Consider the following 23,148-nt stretch of genomic DNA (forward strand, 5'->3'; position numbering starts at 1 on the left):
TCAAAAAGTCATTATTTTAAATTCAGGTATTTTACGATTTACTCTCCTATGCATTGTGTCATGTGTGAATTTACGTCACCTGTAAAATTCATATTGTTTTGCTGTATGTATGTATGTATGTATGTATGTATGTATGTATGTATGTTCAAGTTGCATCAAAATAGCCATCGTTGAAAGTTACTTTAACTGAAAATCTTTTACACGGCTTAGGAATTTATGTGTATTGCTAAGTTAAGGGGGGTACTCTATGAAAATCTATTTTGTCTGAGAATAATAATTCGAAGTTTCAACGTCGTACTTTGAATATTATCGGAGATACTGTTCTTTGAATTTACTCGCGCCATGCCATCCTTTAAGCACCTAAGTCCTAATATATAAAAATTGTTTTTTTTTTCATTCTCAAATGTGCATCTACAATGCTCCAGAGGAAATTTTCCTGTCGTCTTCGGTTTCTGTACAGTAAAAAAATGAAAATGGATCGTATTTTCCACCGTTTCATAGAGTGCCCCTTAATGAATTGACGTCATTTGTGGTCGAGATATTTTCGGTTCTTGTCTGTATTCTACACCTTTTATTTTACGTCGTTGATACCAAGTCATTTTCAATTTCTATATTCTACTATATTGTACATCAGTGATTTCCAAACTGGTCCCTACTACCCACCTGTGGGCGCTAGCTTGTTTTTAGTGGGTAGTAAAGTCAAAGTGGTCAACAGGTGGGCAATAAGTCTCAAGTAATGGGCTTTCCCATTAAATCTATCTGGAACGTATGGAAAATTTTTCTAGAAATCATTGCTAAATCCCATCCAGGATCAAGGACAATAATTGTAACTATGATGATAATAGCCAATAAAATTAAGACTCGAGTCATCTCGGTATTCTAAGTTCATTTCAAACAGAGTATAGAAAAAATATTGACTCATGCATTCTACTTAGCTAATGCAATTATTCATGCCTTTCGTTTGACTCTTTCCATCAAATTTTGTACTGGTAACTTCCCTCTCCAAAATAACTGCAACTTGTTAATTTTACTGCAACTTGCTGACAAGGACAACAGTCTGTCGCTTCTATTTGAGTTTGCACTTGTCTCAATATTTTTCTATTGGGACATAACATATTCCAATAGGGGAAGATGGGGTAAAACGCACTTCCGAGGCATGATGCACCTTTAGCTTTTCTCAAAAGTTAAAAAAAAAATTAAAAAGTGATGGTTCAATCATATCTGGAAAAATTAAAAAAAAAAACAATTATGTATCTGTTATAAGTAATTTTTGATGTTCGTTCCATAGTAATTTTCTACGGTGAGGAAGACGATTTTAATTATGTAACCAGTGAACTTCTTTGCCAATCATTCGGGTTTCTAAAATTAGTTTTCATACAGACGATGTATTTGCAATTTTATACAAAAATCAAATCAAATTTATCGTCTCACATTTTTGGGGCAAAACGACCCGAATTGTGTGAGGCAAAATACTCAAGAATTCGCTTAGTGTACAATTCTTTTTTTTTTTTTTTATTCAATAATATAATATAATATTAAGGCACACTGCTTAAGCTCTAAGATGCCAAGGGTATTTACTAATCTTAATTATCATCTAACTTAAAACTAGAGTAGTATCATTATGTAATATAGTATCTGGCGATCGGTAGTGGCCGGTGAATTGAATTTAGGATGAGATGATTCCAGATGGCGATGGTAATTTTCTATGTTGGCCGCATTCTTCGGTCCGTGAGGGTCCGCGGGAAACACCCCCAGGCTACGAAGGCCCGGCGGGTGGCCCGCATGCTGGTCATTGACTGGAGCGGTCTTCCGGTGATGGTGATGTTACGGAAGAGAATGAAAAAAAGAAGTAAATATTGTGGGAAACGGGGTAAAAAAGGGGTGTGTGAACAAAATGTTTGAAAACGACAGAGATCTAATTAGTTGCCATCGAGATGGTGAAAAAACAGGGAAAGGGGAACGAAAAAGTTAGTGACAAAAAAAAAGATCTTGTTAATTCCAATGAAGATGGTGAACAGGGACGGGGATCGAGAGAATCGGGCGGATGTTAGTGTCGAACCTGTAGGTGGAGATTATATTTTCTGAGCGAGGAATAACACATTACACTTGTATATCAATGTGTTTGAGGTACTGGTATATGAGAAGCATATATGAACTATCCCGACTCGCCAACACATCCCGAACCGGCACCTCAGGCGGTCTACCTCGGGCCCTGAGGGATTCCAGTAGCTTCGACCTGGCGTCACGATACTCTACGCACGACCACACGACATGCTCGATGTCCTGATAACCGTCGCCACAGGTGCAGAGCCCGTTCTCCACGATCCCGATACGCCGGAGATGTGCGTTGAATGTATAGTGATTTGACATGAGCCGTGACATAACGCGAATGAAATCACGACTCATGTTCATCCCCTTGAACCAAGGTTTCGTCGATACCTTAGGGATAATGGAGTGTAGCCATCGTCCCAGTTCGTCATTCGTCCATGAAGTTTGCCAACTTTCGAGAGTTTTCTGACGAGAAATACTGAAAAATTCATTGAAGCAAATTGGTCTTTCATAAATATCACCTTCCAATGCGCCCACTTTAGCCAATAAGTCTGCCTTTTCATTGCCCGGAATGGAACAATGCGAAGGGACCCAGACTAACGATATTAAATAAGACCGTTCAGATAAAGTTCTCAAATGTTCCCGTATTTTCCCCAGGAAATATGGGGGATACTTTCCTGGCTTCATTGCCCGGAGAGCTTCTATTGAACTTAGACTGTCCGTGACAATGAAGTAATGGTCTTTGGGCATGGTTTCAATGATCTCGAGGGTGTACTGAATAGCAGCTAATTCTGCGACGTAAACTGAAGCCGGATCACTGAGTTTGTACGAAGCGGTGATGTTTTGATTGAAGATGCCGAAGCCTGTGGACTCGTTGATGTTTGATCCGTCAGTGTAAAACACCTTTTCACAGTTGACTGTTCTAAATTTATTATAAAAAATATTTGGGGCCACTTGAGGGCGCACGTGATCCGGAATTCCACGAATTTCTTCTCTCATGGATGTGTCGAAAAACACAGTAGAATCAGAAGTATCCAAGAAATGAGCACGGTTGGAAACAAACGAAGAAGGATTAATATTCTGAGCCATGTAATCAAAATACAAGGACATAAAACGGGTTTGAGAGTTAAGCTCAACTAACCTTTCGAAGTTTTCAATCACCAGAGGATTCAAAATGTCGCATCGAATGAGCAAACGATATGAGAGATCCCAGAACCGGTTTTTCAGTGGAAGAACGCCTGCCAGCACTTCGAGGCTCATCGTATGAGTCGATTGCATGCAACCCAAGGCAATACGCAAACAACGATACTGAATTCTTTCCAGCTTGATGAAATGAGTGTTCGCCACTGATCGGAAGCAGAAGCATCCGTATTCCATCACGGACAATATCGTTGTTTGATACAACCTGATCAGGTCTCCTGGGTGGGCACCCCACCATGATCCGGTTATTGTACGAAGAAAGTTGATTCTCTGCTGGCATTTTTGTTTCAGATACCTAATGTGACATCCCCAGGTGCCTTTGGAGTCGAACCAGACCCCGAGATATTTAAATGTGAAGGCCTGAGCTATGGTTTCACCCCCTAGTTGAAGCTGTAATTGTGCTGGTTCTCGCTTCCTCGAAAATACAACCAGCTCAGTTTTCTCCGTAGAGAACTCGATACCCATTTGAAGAGCCCATAATGATAAGTTGTCGAGAGTATCTTGTAATGGTCCTTGGAGATCGGCAGCTTTGGGTCCTATAATAGACACAACGCTGTCGTCGGCAAGTTGTCTTAGCGTGCAAGATGTGTTGATACATTCATCGATATTACTTACGTAAAAATTGTTTAAAAGGGGGCTTAAGCATGAGCCCTGAGGAAGACCCATGTAGCTGAATCGTATTGTCGACAAATCACCATGCGCAAAGTACATGTGTTTCTCAGACAATAGATTATGTAAAAAGTTGTTCAAAACTGGCGAAAGACCATGCTGATGCAACTTCTCAGATAGGATATTTATAGAAACTGAGTCAAAAGCCCCCTTAATGTCTAGGAAAACTGACGCCATTTGTTCTTTACGAGCAAATGCCATTTGAATTTCTGTTGAGAGCAACGCAAGACAATCGTTCGTTCCTTTGCCCCTGCGGAAACCAAATTGTGTATCTGAAAGTAAACCATTAGTTTCGACCCAATTGTCTAGACGAAACAGAATCATTTTTTCGAACAATTTCCGGATACAGGAAAGCATAGCAATCGGCCGATACGAATTGTGATCGGAGGCTGGTTTCCCTGGTTTTTGGATGGCGATAACTCTGACTTGTCTCCAGTCGTGTGGGACAATATTACCCGTGAGGAACTTGTTGAATAAATTCAGCAAGCGCCTTTTGGCGGGGTCAGGCAGATTTTTCAACAAGTTGAATTTTATTCTGTCTAATCCCGGGGCTTTATTGTTACATGACAAAAGTGCAAGTGAAAGCTCTACCATCGAAAACGGTGATTCGTTTGTATTTGGTGTCGCGGCGCGGGTGATCTTCTGTTCCGGAACAGAGTCTGGGCATACTTTTTTAGCGAAATCGAATATCCAGCGGTTGGAGTATTCCTCGCTTTCATTCGTGGTGTTATGGTTGCGCATTCGTCGGGCTGTGTTCCAAAGAGTGCTCATAGATGTTTCTTTCGTTAAGCCGTCTATAAACCGACGCCAGTAACCGCGTTTCTTGGCTCTAATCAAGTTCTTAGTTTTAACGTCTAACGCCGCGTAATTCCGGTAATTATCAGGTGTTCCATTTTTTCTGAATTTTTTATACGCGGAGGCTCTCTCCGCGTTTAAATTTGTGCACTCTTTGTCCCACCACGGGTTGGGAGGACGGATGTTAGTTTTTGCGCCGGGTACACGTTTCGTCTGAGCTTGAATCGCAGTATCGAGAATCAAGCCAGCCAAAAACGTGTACTCTTCCTCCGGAGGAAGTTGTAGAGTTCTTTCAAGTTTCTCAGATATCGAGGTCGCATAGCTATTCCAATCAATATTTCGTGTGAGGTCATACGAAACATTGATTGTCTTCGATGGTTTTAAGCCGCTGGTGATTGATATTACGATCGGTAGATGATCACTACCGTGGGGATCAGGAATTACCTCCCACGTGCAATCCAACCGTAGCGATGTCGAGCAAAGGGATAAATCCAGCGCACTTGGTCTTGCTGGTGGTGCAGGAATCCGTGTCATTTCTCCCGTATTCAAGATTGTCATATTGAAGTTGTCGCAAATATCATGGATCATAGCTGATCTGTTATCGTCGTGAAGACAGCCCCATCCCGTACCGTGTGAGTTAAAGTCTCCTAAAACCAACGTCGGTGCGGGAAGGAGCTCTATGATATTACTGAGCCGCCGATGCCCAACCAAGGCTCTAGGGGGAATGTAGATGGAAGCAATACAAAGGTCCTTACCTTTGATTGTAACATGACATGCGACAACTTCAATACCTGGTATCGAGGGGAGGTTAATTCGATAAAAAGAATAGCACTTTTTGATCCCTAAAAGTACTCCTCCATAGGGAACATCTCGATCCAGGCGAATAATGTTAAAATCGTGGAAGTTTAAGGATATTTCAGAAGTTAGCCAAGTTTCGCACAATGCAAATGCGTCACATTTCAGATTATTTACTAGAAATTTAAAAGAATCTATTTTTGGGATGATACTTCTGCAATTCCACTGTAAAACAGTGATTAGATCCGTGACCTCGGTGGATGATTTAGCCATCGAAGGATACAATCGCTGAGAGAAGGGGCCAATTTGCAGTCAACTGCTTCAAATATGTTTTTACTGTTGGCATGAAAGCAATTAAAATGCTTCTAAGAGGGTCTGAAATATTGAAAGTTGTAAAGATCCAGTCCACAACATCAGAGAACTTGATAAGTCCAGCACCTAGTTGGTTCTCTGGTAGATTTTCTGGGACGCTTGGGGATTTTGTAGTCCCGGGAAGTCGTGGGAATTCCATCTCGGAATTGAGTTTTCCGAGACCAGGAGCTTTTTGCTTCGGTGTTGTGTCCCGATTCCCGTTAGCTGTAACTTTTCGAAGCCCTTCGGAAGACACCTTCGAACCCTTACTAGGTAGCTTATGAGAGGATTTATTTATTCTTTTCCTACAGCTATGAGGGACCGCCGAAGATGGACCTTCCAAAGGGTCGTCAGAATCGCTCTCGTCAGTTGACAAGCAGGCATATGGGTTCGTTGTCTGTTTAGGAGGGGTGGCACTTTTAAGCATCTCTGCGAAAGAACGCTTGGAGTGCTCCTTTAGGGAACGCTTCATTCGATCACCTCGCAGTTTGTAAGCGGGACAATCAGAGAGGTCATGCGGACCCTCCTTACAGTAGAGACACTTTTCAGCATCCTTACCGCAAGAGCCGTCCGCATGAGCTTCCCCACAGTTAGCACAACGTGGCTTATTGCTGCAATGGGTAGCTGTATGCCCCAGTTGTTTGCAATTAGTACAGTTCATTACTCGGGGTACGAATAGGCGAACAGGCAAACGAACCCGGTCCAAGAGGATGTAGTTGGGCAAAGCAGAACCGGCGAAGGTCACACGATAAGAGTCTGATTGGGGATAGGACTTTGTTCCATCCCCGGCGATCGATACTGAATGCAATCGCTTGCAATCCAGTATCTTGACATTCTTAAGTGAGGGGTCTTTAAAACAACCCGCCCCGTACTTAAGAACGTCCTCGCAAGTCAAACTCGAATCGGTGACCACACCGTCGATTTCGACTTCACGAGCTGGCACGTAGACGCGGTACTCCCGCGTAAAAGGATCATTTTGAACGAGCTCATTAGCCTGTTTTGAACTGGTAAACAGGACCCTGAGCTTGTCTGGATGTATCTTATCAAAACTTTTTATAGTATTGTATCGCGAGGACAGGTCCCGCGATATTTTTAAAATATTTAATTTTTTTTCTTTCGATTTGGTCCGGAAATAGACCGCATAAGGACCGGCCGGTAGTGCGAGTCCATCCGGATAGCTCTTTATGCGAGACTTTTTATAGTCAAGGGAAGTCTCCATTTGATCATCGGGAACGGGGGGGTCAGAATTTACACTAGACATGTTGCGGAGCTACCTCCGCACAGAAATAAGTGAATCGGGGAGAAATAGAACAGTCGAATGCAGGAAGGAAAAACAAAACTAAATAATGATACTTAACTTAAATCCAACGGGGGCCACCAAGGCCTAGCCCTCGTCGATCGGCGTATCGCCGCTGCGATGGTGTGCAAAAAACCTCCGAGAGGAAAAAGCACACTCTTTTTTAATCCGCACAGTGATATCACGTACACCGCTGGGCCTGTTTTGATCGATCGAACAATCACCGGCTAACGGTACTGTTTCGATCGTCCGCTCACAACAATACACTGCTTCAGTATATAATGTGCATAAAACCTCTCACAGGAAAAAGCACTATTGTCTATTACACAATAGCAATCTAGTTTTGATCGTCCGGTCACTTTATCACACACGGCACTGGTTTTCAACGCTTTCGCAGTAAACACAAAGCACGTCCGTTCACTCTGAAGGTTGAAACGGCAATGAAGTGTACAATTCTTCTTAAATTATAAGAAGAAGCTTTTGAGGGTGCATATTGTCCCGTGGTTGTCATGAGCTTTAATCCGTTGTTTTGATGGATGTTTACCCGTTGTTCAAGATCATCCTGCCTCTATGTTCAGATAATCGTCACTTCGTGTAATTAAGAATGTATATTTTCATGTTTTGCACGATCGGGCGTCATGCCCCGCATATATTTCATTAGACAATTTTTAAGGGGTTTAGAAAATAAGATATTTCATGTAATTTTCAATGCATTCAGCCAGTATTTGTACGTAATTTTGAGAAATAATGATTACGGAAGATAGTCATGCATTATATTCTTCCGTGTTATTCTCTATAGTTAAGATATAGCTACATTCCCTTACGGGGTACATTTTACCCCATCTAGATGAAGCTCTTTTAAATCTGATTGTCTTGATGTCTTATACTCTGTAATTCACCTTCATTAGCTGCCTGCGCGACCGACCGACTTGATTTCACTATTCTATACGTTTCTTCTCCGACTAGTTTGACAGTTGGATTTGAACCGCTAAGTAGGCGTGAAGTTAACGCCGTTTGGCGAAACACTCAATATGAACTGTTTTGCACTGACTGCTCGAAGACGAAACGTAAAGAATAGTGAAAAACGGCTTTTAGCCAAACCCCTAAATAACGACTTGATTTGTTATTCTTACGTTTCGTCTTTGACTCATCAGTGCAGAGAAGTTCAAATTGAACTGCTTAGTGCTAAACTCGGCAGTTCAATTTGAACTGCTAAGCAGACGTAAAGTCTCTGCTATTTACAGAACACTTTTTGTTTTGCAACGAAGTGCAATGTCTTTTCTGACGTGCCAAACGAAAACGTGTTTTCGACTATTTCTGGCCAATGCAGGTTTGCTCATTTAGGGGTTAGCCAAATTTTGTGCTAGGGCACATAACCGTTTTTATTATCGGCCTGCAAGTCAAGACTATTCAAAATTTGCAAAAAAAATTGCAAGTGAGGTGATTTGTAAATCTAAATTACTGACGGTTAGATGTTTTTCCGATTGATGTGGAATTTGTTGCGAAAACTTACGGGTTGTATAAAAACTATCAGCTATTTTTGTCTCAGTCTCATACCAAATTTTTAGAAAAACTATTCCGCACCTAGGAATACAATACACGAAAAATCATACTGAAAAATGACTGATAAAATGAAAATAACGATATACTAAACCTAGCGACACCAATTCTCAAAGACAGTTCTTAATTCGCAAGCTTCTCTAGTCCAGGCAAATCTTTCTGCCAATTGAACTACTTTGGAAGTGATGAAACACAATTTCGAAGCCTCCCCAGTAAAAAAAGGACTTGACATATGATCTGACAGTGCACGGCCAGTGTAGTTCAAATATTAATCTCAAATCGGTGAACTAATGCCGCACGCAAACACTTATGAAGCCAATATCAATACTAATCGAATCACTTTTTCATTCTCCGGCTGGGCTGTATGTCACTGTTGTCTATTTTTCTTACCCATTGTTTGATCGATAGGATTTAGATTTAACTTTCCATTTTAACCTTGTATGATTGGAAAAGAACTAGTATTTTTTACCGTTTCTATCCATTTTACCATTCGAAACTCCAGTTAACTGCAAAAAAAAAACTAAATATTAATCCATCAATCTAAAATTTTAAAATTTTCAATCTTGGTAGGTAGTAGGAAGAATAATGTATGTTAAGTAGGCATTCGTCCAAACAAGTTTGAGAACCACTGTTGTATATGATGAAGACATTTATGAAAACGAAACGAAAATGTGTAGATTTGTTTCGAGTCGGGTAACTGAAAGACAACAGAAATTTAGAGTACAAAGTCTTTTAATAACGTAACCTAATCTTGAGGAGGTTTGTAAAAGTTCGGAGCTACTATTCATCATACTGAAACTGATAACCATGTCCAAAACGTCCATTGTCCAATTCATCAGTAAACGACGATATCCGGACCGGTGAAGTAGCAAACTTTATCTTAAAAAATATCTCGATAGTAAAATTGTACGATATTTATTTGAGGGTGAGAAATAGTTGTGCTTAGTGCACATAATCATACTGTGTCTTCAACGCATAACAGTTTATATTGAACTGCAATGCCACTAAGTAGTTCTAGTTTAACCGCTAAACAAACTTGAAACTTCTGCGCAAAACAAAGTTACCTCTCATAAAAAGTCACAGCAGTCTGCCGAAAAAATTTGAATGCATAATACTTGATTAAAGCATTTATTTTAGAAAAATATTGTATTTTCATTCAAAGTTTTTTTTGCTCGGTTATTGCATAACAAATGTTTCTATAAAACAATTTTTGCATGGTTTTTGCATTTAAAAATACATAAATAGGGTTTTTAAACTAAGCTGCACCTGACCGATTTGTGCATTCAGACATTCATATAAGTCTACACTGTAAAGAATTGCTTGACTTTATTTTGTTTCGAAATTTCAAAAATGATGTCTCATAAAACGTATTTTTTTGCTTCATGTATCGTTGCAGGAAAATGAAGAAGATTATTGCACTTTAGGCCCAAAAGGTGTGATACACCTCTAGAAATCTCGATCAGTATCGTTTTCATTTGAAATTTTGCGAACTTTAACGAATTTGGATAGGAGATTATTGAACAAAATAGATTTCAACCATTTTTAAAAATCCAAGTGTACTAGTGATTTTCACCAAATCAGTAAAGTTTTCGAATAAATATACAGAAAAAATTCCTAATCGAGTCCTACACTAGAAACAATCGATTCTGAAAATTTAGAACCGATTGGCCAAAACAAACTTTATTTTTATCAGTCGGTGTTGAACAGTCGTTCGCACCGTACGCGTATAGCTCTTGGCTCCTGGAATTTTTTTTCTGGCTACCTAGAGTTTCATTGATTCAAGGCTTCAGTCTTTTTCAAGGCTACCTGAATCACTAAGTAAGTGACTAAGTGATACAAAGAGTGATATTAGAGTGACTAAGAAATTAATCAGCCTTTTTTAAGGCTAGCTAGGAGTCTAATCGAAGACTAATTTAGCCTAGTTAATTTAATTTAAAATTTCATTCATTTCAAAATTGCCTGCGTCCAACCGGAAAGGCAACAAGCCTAAGGCTAAAAATAATTCAATACGGAATAAATCACAATCCGTTATTCAACAACGTTATTTAGAATCTGAATGTAAAAATAAAAGACAACGGATGGATTTCCCTTCCGCTGATCCTATTCCGTCTAACAATATTTACGAGATTCTTCCTGAATCCGACATAGAAGAAAATTCTTCAAAAATTCCCAAAATGGACGCTTGTCGTTCTGGGAAGAAACATCAATCTATGCCACCAGTGACGGTGATGATTTCCGACTTCAAAGCCGTCCGTACTGAACTTTCTACTTTTCTCCCGGAAGTAAAAGTCTCATTTCAAATCGGACGAAGAGGCGAATGTCGAGTCTTGGTGGATGGATTGGAAGATTACGAACGTCTTATTCGATATTTGTCCGAGAAACTTCATAAATTTTATTCATATGATATAAAATCAGACAGACCTTTCAAGGCTGTCTTGAAAGGATTATCAAATGATCAAAGTATTGATGAAATTAAAAATGAACTAAAAGAATTGCTTGGTTTTGCCCCTTCCCAAGTAATACTTATGAAAAAAAGAGCGAATGGTACTTCTAAACCACGCTCTGGAATTTCCCATGAACTTTACCTAATACACTTCAATCGAAGTGATGTAAACAATTTGAAAACTTTAGAAAAAGTACGTTTCATTTCCCACATTAAAATTCATTGGGAACATTATAAACGGCATAATCGTATTGCAAACTTAACGCAATGTCGTCGTTGCCAAGGCTTCGGTCATGGAACCAAAAATTGTCATATGGATATACGGTGTTTAAATTGTGGTAAATCGCATTCGAAAGACGTTTGTCCAGTGAATGAAACCACTGATAAATTTTCATGTTCAAATTGCAATGGAAATCATAAATCCAATTATTTGAAATGTCCTGTCAGGGAAAAAATTTTAAACGCTTGTTCGCTTCGACAACAAGTCAAATCAACGACCTTAAATCCCCTGACTCAACTTTATTTTTCGATACATCCATGCAGCGCGAAGTGCGTGGAATCCCGGATCATCTACGTTCGACGGAAATCCCAAAAATATTTTCAAGTAAGTTCAGGCATATTGACTCTGAGAAAATGTTTTATACGGACGGATCGCGAATTGAAGAAGCGACAGGGTTTGGTATGTTCAACAATAATGTTTCGGCCTCATTTAGGCTTCAAGAACCTGCATCTGTTTATATAGCAGAGCTAGCAGCAGTTCATTATAGTTTGAGTGTAATCGTCACATTAATTCCAAACCATTATTTCCTCTTCACAGATAGTCTGAGTGCAATTGAAGCCATTCGCTCAAACATGACTGGCAAGACTGAACCGTTTTTCCTGGGCAAAATAAAACAGTGCCTGAACGACATATTGAACAATAATTATCTAATCACTATAGTCTGGGTCCCGGCTCATTGCTCCATTCCTGGCAATGAAAGAGCCGATATTTTAGCCAAACGTGATGCTATTGAGGGTGAAATTTATGAGAGACCAATTGCTTTCAACGAATTCTATAGCTCGTCTCGCCAAAGAACACTTGCCAGCTGGCAAGCTTCTTGGGATAAAGATGATCTGGGTCGGTGGATGCACTCAATTATTCCGAAAATATCGACAAAGGCATGGTTCAGGGGACTGGATGTGAGTAGAGATTTCATTCGTGTGATGTCCAGACTCATGTCCAATCACTACACGTTAGATGCACATCTCCTTCGAATTGGGCTCTCCGAGACTAATCATTGTGCTTGTGGCGAAGGTTATCGAGATATTGATCATGTCGTTTGGACATGCGTGGAGTATCGTTATGTCAGATCTCAACTAATAAATTCTTTGCGTACCCAAGGTAGACTATCCAATATCCCAGTTCGAGACATTCTTGCTTGTCGTGACCTTTCATACATAAAACTTATTTATCATTTCATAAAGAAAACTGGAGTTTCAATTTAATAAAGGCCCCTTTCAAGACTTAGTTCTGATCCCAGCTGCGTCCATGAGTTCAACCAATAGCTAAATTAGAATAAAAATAATGTAATGATACAAACAAACTCGAAACAGTTTATGAAATTATTAACAAAATGTCTGAAAATAACAGCTTATTTTATAATTTATAGAAGTTAATCGTTTGGTTCAAATAATATTTCCGAGTAGATTTCATAATTAATGACGAGTTACCTAAGATGATATTTAAGTAATAAGAGAATATGTTTTAATAAATGCAAAACGTTGTGACTATGTTAGAATTAAATTAGGATAAGAATATTATGTAAAAGTGATGCTACGGCGAAGAAAAACTTATGTAAACTGCCTTAAGAAATAAATGTATTTAGGAACGACCTTAAATTTACAGAACATACCTGAAAATCAAAAAACCGTTACAAATGCCACGCCTAATTCTTCTCAGGCACTGATTTCTTCGAATTTAAAACAAAAAACAGGTACGCCTGCCAATTCGTCTTCTAACGAAAACAATTTATTGACAGGTAGATCGACCTCGTCATCATCTTCTTCTAATGTCAGTTATGCTGGAATATTAGGTAGAAATCTACCACCTATTTCTTCTAATGTAAATAATCAAAACACAGCCTTGCAGTTCATCTTCTAACGAAAACAATTTATTAATAGGTAGACCGGCCAAATCATCTTCTTCAAATGTCAGTCTACCTACAAATATTCCTTCAATGCCATTCGCTTCTTTAAATGAAGTCGATTTAGGCGATATAACTGAACATAAAATGATCTACCTACAAGATCAACTTTTTCAAATGATCATCCAAATGAATTCGACTTCATCACTTTTTGAAACATTTCAAATCGGATGGCAATTTGCAAATAATATTATAATGAATTTAAAATTTAACAGTGATGTTAAATAATTTTTTGAATATTTTAAATTGGAATGCTCGATCTTTGAAATCGAGTGAAGATGAATTTTATAATTTTCTCGAAGTGGTTCATCGATTTGATAGGTTTACTGGAATGGGTGGTGGAGTGGCCATTTTTGTCCAACGGCAAATTAAACATCGAATTTTACCTTCTTTCAATACTAAAGTTATTGAAAGCTTGGGAATCGAAGTTGAAACCATTCATGGAATTTATTTCATCGCTGGAGCATATTTGCCATTCCAATGCACCGGCGAACAATTAAATTTCTTTAAAGGCGATTTGCAAAAACTTACAAGATATCGATCGAAATTTTTCGTAATAGGGGACTTAAATGCTAAGCATGTCCAGTGGAATTGTAGGCAAAAGAACAGTAATGGTAAAATACTTCATAATCAACTCTCAGCTGGTTACTTCACAGTTCTTCATCTCAGTAATCCGACTTGTTTCTCTTCAGTGAAAAACCCGTCTACAATTGATCTGGTTCTAACGGATCAAAGTCACATTTGTAGTGAACCGATTACACATGCTGACTTTGACTCAGATCATCTTTCTGTAACATTCAGACTTTCCAACGAAGCTATAATTAATCCTATTAGTTCTATATTCAACTATCATAGAGCTAATTGGTTGGATTACAGATCTCACATTGAAAATCATGTGGATCATGAAACTATTTTAGAAAATTCTGCGGACATCAACACAGTAATTGACAATTTGAATCATTATATTATCGAAGCTAGAAATCTTTCAGTTCCCAAAGCTCAAACTAAATTAAATTCTCCTATCATCGATGACAATCTTCAACTGCTCATTCGGCTGAAGAATGTTCGTCGACGACACGACGACGTTCTCGTGATCCTGCTATGAAAAACATAGTTAAGGATTTACAAAAAGAACCTTTCTGGAAACTTTCTAAGGTTCTTAAGAAACCTCAGAAACCAATTCCTGCTCTCAAGGAAGGAAATCAAATACTTCTTACAAATGGCGAAAAAGCTCAAAAACTTGCTCAGCAGTTCGAGAGTGTCCACAATTTCAATTTGAACGTTGTGAGTCCTATTGAAAATGAAGTCTCACTGAAATATGATCATATTTCAACCCAAGTGTTATCACACGATGACATTATTGAGACGAATTTTGATGAAATTAAATCAATTATTAGGAAACTCAAAAACATGAAGGCTCCTGGTAATGATGGAATTTTTAATATTCTTATTAAAAATCTTCCCGATGTTGCCTTGAGACTCCTGGTTAAAATTTTCAACAAGTGTTTTTCATTAGCTTACTTCCCAAAAAGATGGAAAAACGCTAAAGTAATTTCTATCCTCAAACCTGATAAAAACCCAGCAGAAACATCAAGTTATCGACCAATTAGCTTTCTTTTCTTCTATTAGTAAACTTTTTGAAAAAATTATCTTGTTGAGAATGATGCCTCATATAAATGAGAACTCAATTTTTTTTACCAGAGCAGTTTGGATTTCGTCATGAACATTCAACTACTCATCAACTTGTCAGAGTAACGAACATGATAAAATCAAATAAATCTTCTGGGTTATCCACTGGAGTTGCTCTTCTAGACATAGAAAAAGCATTCGACAGTGTTTGGCATAAAGGCTTAATAGCAAAAATGTCTGATTTCCAGTTTCCTATTTATTTGATCAAAATGATTCAAAAATATTTAACTGATCGTACTCTTCAGGTTAGCTATCAGAATTGTAAATCTGAACCCGTACGAGCCGGTGTTCCGCAGGGTTCGAGCGTAGTTCCAATCTTGTATAATATTTTCACTTCTGATCTTCCAAATCTACCCGTTGGTTGTCAGAAATCGCTATTCTGTGACGACACATGTCTGTTAGCCACAGGTAGAAATCTAAGAGTGATCTGCAGTCGCCTACAAAAAAGCATAAATATTTTAATTGAACATCGGTTAAAATGGAAAATTAAACCAAATGCAGCAAAAACGCAATTAATTATCTTTCCTCATAAGCCAAGAGCTTCTTTTCTTAAACCGAACAATAATCACATTCTCAAATTGAATGGCTTGGAATTGACATGGTCTGATCAAGCTAAATACTTAGGTTTAACGTATGACAAAAAACTCACTTTCAAGGATCACATTTAAGGAATCCAGGCAAAGTGTAATAAATATATTAAATGTTTATATCCTCTTATAAACAGAAATTCTAAGCTCTGTCTAAAAAACAAATTGTTCATTTATAAACAAATTTTCAGACCAGCCATGCTTTATGCGGTACCAATTTGGTCAAGCTGTTGTTCCACCAGGAAGAAAACGCTTCAAAGGATTCAGAATAAATTCTGAAAATGATTTTGAAGCGTCCTCCCTGGTTTAGTACAAATGAGTTACACAGACTCACAAATATAGAACCATTAGATGTAATGTCACATAATATTATAAGCAAATTCCGACAAAAATCGATGCATTAGTAAACTCTGTATTAGTTAGTAAGTTAGTATATAAGTTCCTTTTCCCCATTACACAATACAAGTAGGTTTAGAATTTTCCCTACACAAAAATCTCAGAATTGTGAAAGCAAATAATGTCCTCATGGTAATAACCAAATCATATATATAATAGGGCTGAAAAGTCACCACTTGTGGCTGAACACCCAATTTAAATCTTAATAATTTAATTTTAACTCATATTCCAATAAATAGTTGTTTAAAAAAAAAACTTTATTTTTAATAATAAATTTTTTTTTATTTTGGCACATATGCGCTTAAGTTTTAAAAAATTTTAAAAAATGTTTTTTTTTATAGCTGAATCTATCTTCTTCTTTGGAGGCGAGGCGTTTTCATTGCTATCCAGCAAATGGTTGAGGAGCACTAGTTCGCTATTCACGCTCCCGTCCATTGGTTCGGTGTCACTGTTGTTTGCTGAATCATCACTATTGATTTTTTTAGCCAGGCATTGGGTGCGTTGTTAGCTGTAGCTGGCATACCTTGTTCTATATGTGGAGAAAGTGCCGTTGTCATTTGGTGTAGTTGTCTTCTTGTCCAGTTTGTCACATGGCTTATCATAGTGAACAGCTTTTTTGCAATATTGACATGTGGCCGTTTCCCACTTGGCGGTTCTATGGCACAGGTCTAACAAACCAGTTGTCGTATGTTCGAGCTCCGACCTGGAAGGATTCGTAGTATCACTAGAATCGTAGCACCAGCCATGCAATGGTTCTGTACACTCTGAATCGGCTGCGAAGTCTGTTGAAACAGAAGGTCAAATTCCACTACAGGAATGTAATACCAAGGCTTTGCTTGACATGTGGTCGTTTGATTGCATAGGTTACAAGAGATTTACACGGAACCCTTGTATTTTGGCCGAAAATCACATAAGAAGGTATAGCCTGCTTCAAGCGAATGCGTAACAAACGTACGCCTTTTAGAATAGTTTTGTGCAAAGTTTCAACCCAATCGAAGTATGTAAAGTCTGATGACTTATTACCGTTATGTTATGCTGTTATGTTAGTTTAGTTTATCAATTGAGCTCCTAGATATTCATCAACTCAGTTTATCAACCGACCTTCGAAATTCAACTAAGCCAGCTAAGGTGTAAACAGGGCTGAATTGATAAATCATGTAATCATGCTAAGTTTTCTAACCAACAATAATGTTGCTACTTTCAACAAACTCAATGTTTTTATAATTCACAAACGTAAATGTCAACTGTTTATGATTCCATTAGAGATACGTAGAAAATTGAAATCTCGATTTCAGTTATCTGTTTATTTGGTTGATTTTCCCAAGTTCATTTGAATTATTTTTTGAATAAACTCAAAGAATCCTTTGAAAATTCCTCGAAAAATTGACTCAGATCAGACTTCTGGATCCTGTGTTACAACGCGATAAGTGAAAAATTATCAATCTCATGAGTATTTTTTCACAAGTGATGGTGAAATTGATAATTGACAGAATCTTCTAGTGGTATTTTTGAAAATATAAGTAATATGAGAAAAACATCATTATACCACTAGGTGGATTAAATGAGTTTTTTTTCTATACGTATCAAGTTAAGACATTAGTCGCATTTTATCTGGGCGCCGAGTCGAACAAAGCTTTCATTGTACCTAACTTCAACATCCAAAAATTAAAAAAAACCTTTCGACATACTTTTTTGACTGTCGCTGGAACACTTGACATACAATTTCCAATTCAGGTCTCGACTGACCCAGCTGGCAATTCTCGACACCTCTCGACATCCCCTTCTCGGTGGTGTCGTGTGGGCACTCAATCAACCTGAACCAAACAGCAGTAGAAGAAACAATCCAACATACAGCTACAAATAGCCAACAGAACCAACCACCAAAGTAGATCAAAGTGGGCGTGTAAGTGGTGAATTGCATGCAACCCGCCAACTATCGGCACCTGCGCGGTAGTCTAGCAAAGGGTGCTGTTATAGTGGCTGTTAACGGAGGCAAAGTTCGTACCTTGGAGCTGCCGTGGGTCTCGGCACTGGACTCCACTGCACCGAAAAACGGTCGGCTCCTATGGCAGAACTCAAAGCAAGAGCAGTGGCGAGATTTTAATCGGACAGATTTAGGTTTGTTTTGGCCGTCCTTTTTTTCTCCGCTCAACAGTTTGTTTCTTTGGTCGATGGCTGTAAGATTGCAACTTCTTTTTTGTTTTTGTATAAACTGATGCTTAAGGTTACGTAATCAAATTAATTTTTTTTTTTTTTTTCCACAAATACGTTTATTTCTTAAGGCAGTTTACATAAGTTTTTCTTCGCCGTAGCATCACTTTTACATAATATTCTTATCCTAATTTAATTCTAACATAGTCACAACGTTTTGAATTTATTAAAACATATTCTCTTATAGCTTAAATATCATCTTAGGTAACTCGTCATTAATTATGAAATCTACTCGGAAATATTATTTGAACCAAACGATTAACTTCTATAAATTATAAAATAAGCTGTTATTTTCAGACATTTTGTTGATAATTTCATAAACTGTTTCGAGTTTGTTTGTATCATTACATAATTTTTATTCTAATTTAGCTATTGGTTGAACTCATGGACGCAGCTGGGATCAGAACTAAGTCTTAAAAGAAGCCTTTATTAAATTGAAACTCCTATTTTCTTTATGAAATGATAAATTAGTTTCATGTATGAAAGGTCACGACAAGCAAGAATGTCTCGAACTGGGATATTGGATAGTCTACCTTGGGTACGCAAAGAATTTATTAGTTGAGATCTGACATCACGATACTCCACGCATGTCCAAACGACATGATCAATATCCCGATAACCTTCTCCGCAAGCACAATGATTAGTCTCGGAGAGCCCAATTCGAAGGAGATGTGCATCTAACGTGTAGTGATTGGACATGAGTCTGGACATCACACGAATGAAATCCCTACTCACATCCAGTCCCCTGAACCATGCCTTTGTCGATATTTTCGGAATAATTGAGTGCATCCACCGACCCAGATCATCTCTATCCCAATATGCTTGCCAGCTGGCAAGTGTTCTTTGGCGAGACGAGCTATAGAATTCGTTGAAAGCAATCGGTCGCTCATAAATTCCACCCTCAATAGCACCACGTTTGGCTAAAATATCGGCTCTTTCATTGCCAGGAATGGAGCAATGAGCCGGGACCCAGACTATAGTGATTAGATAATTATTGTTCAATATGTCGTTCAGGCACTGTTTTATTTTGCCCAGGAAAAACGGTTCATTTTTGCCAGCAGCGTTTGAGCGAATGGCTTCAATTGCACTCAGACTATCTGTGAAGAGGAAATAATGGTTTGGAGATAATGTGACGATTACACTCAAACTATAATGAACTGCTGCTAGCTCTGCTATATAAACAGATGCAGGTTCTTGAAGCCTAAATGAGGCCGAAACATTATTGTTGAACATACCAAACCCTGTCGCTTCTTCAATTCGCGATCCGTCCGTATAAAACATTTTCTCAGAGTCAATATGCCTGAACTTACTTGAAAATATTTTTGGGATTTCCGTCGAGCGTAGATGATCCGGGATTCCACGCACTTCACGCTGCATGGATGTATCGAAAAATAAAGTTGAGTCAGGGGCACTTAGGATGCTGACACGGATAGGAATATATCTTGAAGGGTTGATTTCCTGTGACATATGGTTAAAATATACTGTCATAAATTTTGTTTGAGATCGAAGCTCGACTAGTCGTTCGAAATTATTAATTACCATGGGATTCAGCACCTCACATCTTATTAGCAGGCGTGATGAAAGCTCCCAAAATCGATCTTTTAATGGAAGAACTCCCGCCAGAACTTCAAGACTCATTGTATGTGTCGAATGCATGCAGCCTAAGGCAATTCGCAAACAACGGTACTGAATTCGCTCAAGTTTGATAATATGAGAGTTTGCAGCGGAACGAAAACAAACGCATCCATATTCCATCACTGAAAGTATCGTTGTTTGATACAATTTTATTAGATCTTGCGGATGAGAACCCCACCAAGATCCTGTTATTGTTCGAAGAAAATTTACTCTTTGTTGGCATTTCGTTATCAGATACCTAATGTGTCCTCCCCACGTGCATTTGGAATCGAACCACACCCCGAGGTATTTAAAAGTTAAAACCTGTTGGATAATTCTTCCCATCATATGGAGCTGAAGCTGCGCGGGATCATGCTTTCTTGAAAAGACGACTAACTCTGTTTTCTCCGCAGAGAATTCGATACCAAGATGAACAGCCCAAACGGACAAGTTATCTAAGGTATCTTGCAATGGTTTATGCAGATCAATAGCTTTGGGCCCAGTAACTGAAACCACGCCATCATCTGCCAATTGTCTTAGTGTACATGGGGTTACTAGACAGCTGTCAATGTCATTCACGTAAAAATTATAGAGGAGCGGACTGAGGCATGAGCCTTGCGGGAGACCCATGTAGCTAATTCTGAATGTTGCCAAATCGCCATGTGAAAAATACATGCACTTCTCTGACAAAAGGTTGTGCAAATAATTATTTATAACCGCTGGAAGTCCATGTTGGTGGAGCTTGTCTGAAAGAACATCAATGGAAACTGAATCAAATGCTCCTTTAATGTCTAAAAATACAGATGCCATTTGTTGCTTTTGAGCGAAGGCAATTTGGATGTCAGACGAAAGTAATGCAAGGCAATCATTCGTCCCTTTATTTCTACGGAAGCCAAACTGAGTATCTGACAACAAACCGTTCGTCTCGACCCAAGTGTCGAGACGTCGTAGAATAATTTTTTCGAACAATTTTCTGATGCAGGACAACATCGCAATGGGTCTATATAAGTTGTGATTGGAAGCTGGTTTCCCCGGCTTTTGAATGGCGATAACTTTCACTTGTCTCCAGTCAGGTGGAACAATATTTTGCTCAAGAAACTTGTTGAACAATTCCAACAAACGTCTTTTTGCGAGGTCGGGCAGATTCTTCACCAAGTTGAATTTAATTCTGTCCAACCCAGGGGCGTTATTGTTACAAGACAAGAGTGCTATAGAAAATTCCATTATTGAAAATGGGTTATTAATAAAACCATTATTTGGAGGAGATTCCCGTATAATGCTTTGCGTAGGAACAGAATCTGGGCAAACTTTCCTAGCAAAGTCAAATATCCATCGGTTCGAGTATTCCTCACTCTCATTTCCTACGTTACGATTCCTCATTCGTCTGGCCGTATTCCAAAGAGTGCTCATTGAGGTTTCTCTTGACAAACCTTCGACAAAATGTCTCCAATAGCTACATTTTTTGGCTCGAAGTATGCTCTTGTACTTGGTTTCTAAAACCATAAGTTTTTCAAAATTCTGAGGAGTTCCTCCTCCCCGTTTTAGAAACGTCTTGCAAGCATTTTGTTTTGCGAGTTTAGCCTCTGAGCACTCTTTGTCCCACCAGGGGTTGGGAGGCCTTCTGTTAGTCGTTGGCCCAGGAAAGCGTTTAGTTTGGGATTGTTCTGCTGCCTCCAGAATCGAACAAATGAGGAAGTCATATTCTTCAAGTGGAGGGAGCTCTTCCATTGAATTCAAAATACTAGAGATTCTACTTTGGTATTTAATCCAGTCGATATTTTTTGTCAAATCATATGGAATACTAGCTGAATTAGCAATACATTTGTTACAGCTAATTGAGATGATGATTGGTAAATGATCGCTACCGTGTAAATCAGGCAATATTTTCCAGGTGCAATCTAGTCGAATTGATGTTGAGCAAAGAGATAGATCTAATGCACTTGGGCGTGCAGGAGGTCTTGGGATCCGTGTCATGCTACCCATATTTAATACCGTCATGCTAAAATTGTCACAAATGTTTTGTATTAAAGATGATCTGCTATCATTGTAAACGGAACCCCACATCATTCCGTGCGAATTTAAATCCCCCAGAATCAATCGTGGAGCAGGAAGGGCTTCAACCATTTCATTAAGCTGTCGCTGTCCAACTTGTGCTTTTGGAGGAATATAAACCGAAGCTATGCAAATATCTTTGCCTTTAATGTTTATTTGGCAAGCAACAACTTCTATACTAGAAGTTGAAGGGATGTTTAATCTATAAAAGGAACAGCATTTCTTAATTCCCAAAAGCACTCCACCATACGGAGAGTCTCTATCGAGACGTATAATGTTAAAATCATTAAAATTTAAAGCTATGTTTGAAGTAAGCCATGTTTCGCATAAAGCAAATACATCACATTTTTGACTATGCAATAAAATTTTAAATGAATCAAGTTTTGGCATGATGCTTCGACAATTCCACTGCAGGACAGTGATTGTATCATTTGCGGCGGGTGATAAATTATCCATCAAAAGATACAAAACCTGAGACAATTGGCCATTGAGCTGATAACTGCTTCAAAAAATTTCTAGCTATTGGAAGGAATGCCATTATGAGGGTCTTTAAGGGTTCAGATATATTGAATGCTGAGAAAATCCATTCAACAATTTCCGAAAACTTCAGTAATCCTGTTGGTGGCTGTGAAATGGAGCCCACAGGATTATTACCTTTTTCTGTGCTAGATCCTGGATTGGTTTGTGAATTTGACAAACCAGGAGGCACAGTCTTTGGTTTTGACTTTTTTTGTTTAACACGGGGATCTTTTTTTGAAGATGAAACTTTAGGTGTCTTTTTTGGTAATTTGGAAGAAGACTTCTTTCTCTTAACTGACCCTTGGGTAGTGATAAACGAATTACCTTCACTATTTTCGTCAGAGTCAGAGTCCTCTGTTTCCTCTAGATTTGAAAACCCGTTTTCGGTTTCCAAAGGGGGGACATCAATGACCGTTTTACGCATTTCTGCATATGTGCGCTTAGACCGTGCTTTTAAAGAAAGCTTAATTTTGTCTTTGTGCACTTTAAATGCAGTGCATACTGAAATATCCTCATGAGGAAATCAAATTAATAGGGTAAGCCAAATTTTCTATTTAAGTATAAATATAACATTGTATGATAACGAAATTCAAACGTTTTTTTTTTCGACAATTATCGGCTACACACAGCTCACCAGCTTATTACATTCAAACTTATCTTATTTTCTTTTTATTTCAGATATTCGCTCGAAGCATTTCCAGTATTAGGTATGTAAATAACATTTTGCATTACATTAAG

General features: G+C 38.4%; 1 protein-coding gene across 5 annotated transcripts in view; it reads left to right on the top strand.

Annotated features, from left to right (window-relative positions):
• Window positions 1-23,148, top strand: part of LOC131438472 (uncharacterized) — a 378,932-nt gene that overhangs the window by 247,231 nt on the left and 108,553 nt on the right. For all 5 annotated transcript variants that reach the window (XM_058608527.1, XM_058608528.1, XM_058608530.1 and 2 more), the window contains one exon: window positions 23,089-23,117. The gene's annotated coding sequence lies outside the window, so the exon portion shown is untranslated. The remainder of the gene's footprint in view (window positions 1-23,088; window positions 23,118-23,148) is intronic.

This window comes from Malaya genurostris, chromosome 3, assembly GCF_030247185.1.
Source record: "Malaya genurostris strain Urasoe2022 chromosome 3, Malgen_1.1, whole genome shotgun sequence".
Lineage (NCBI taxonomy): Eukaryota > Metazoa > Arthropoda > Insecta > Diptera > Culicidae > Malaya > Malaya genurostris.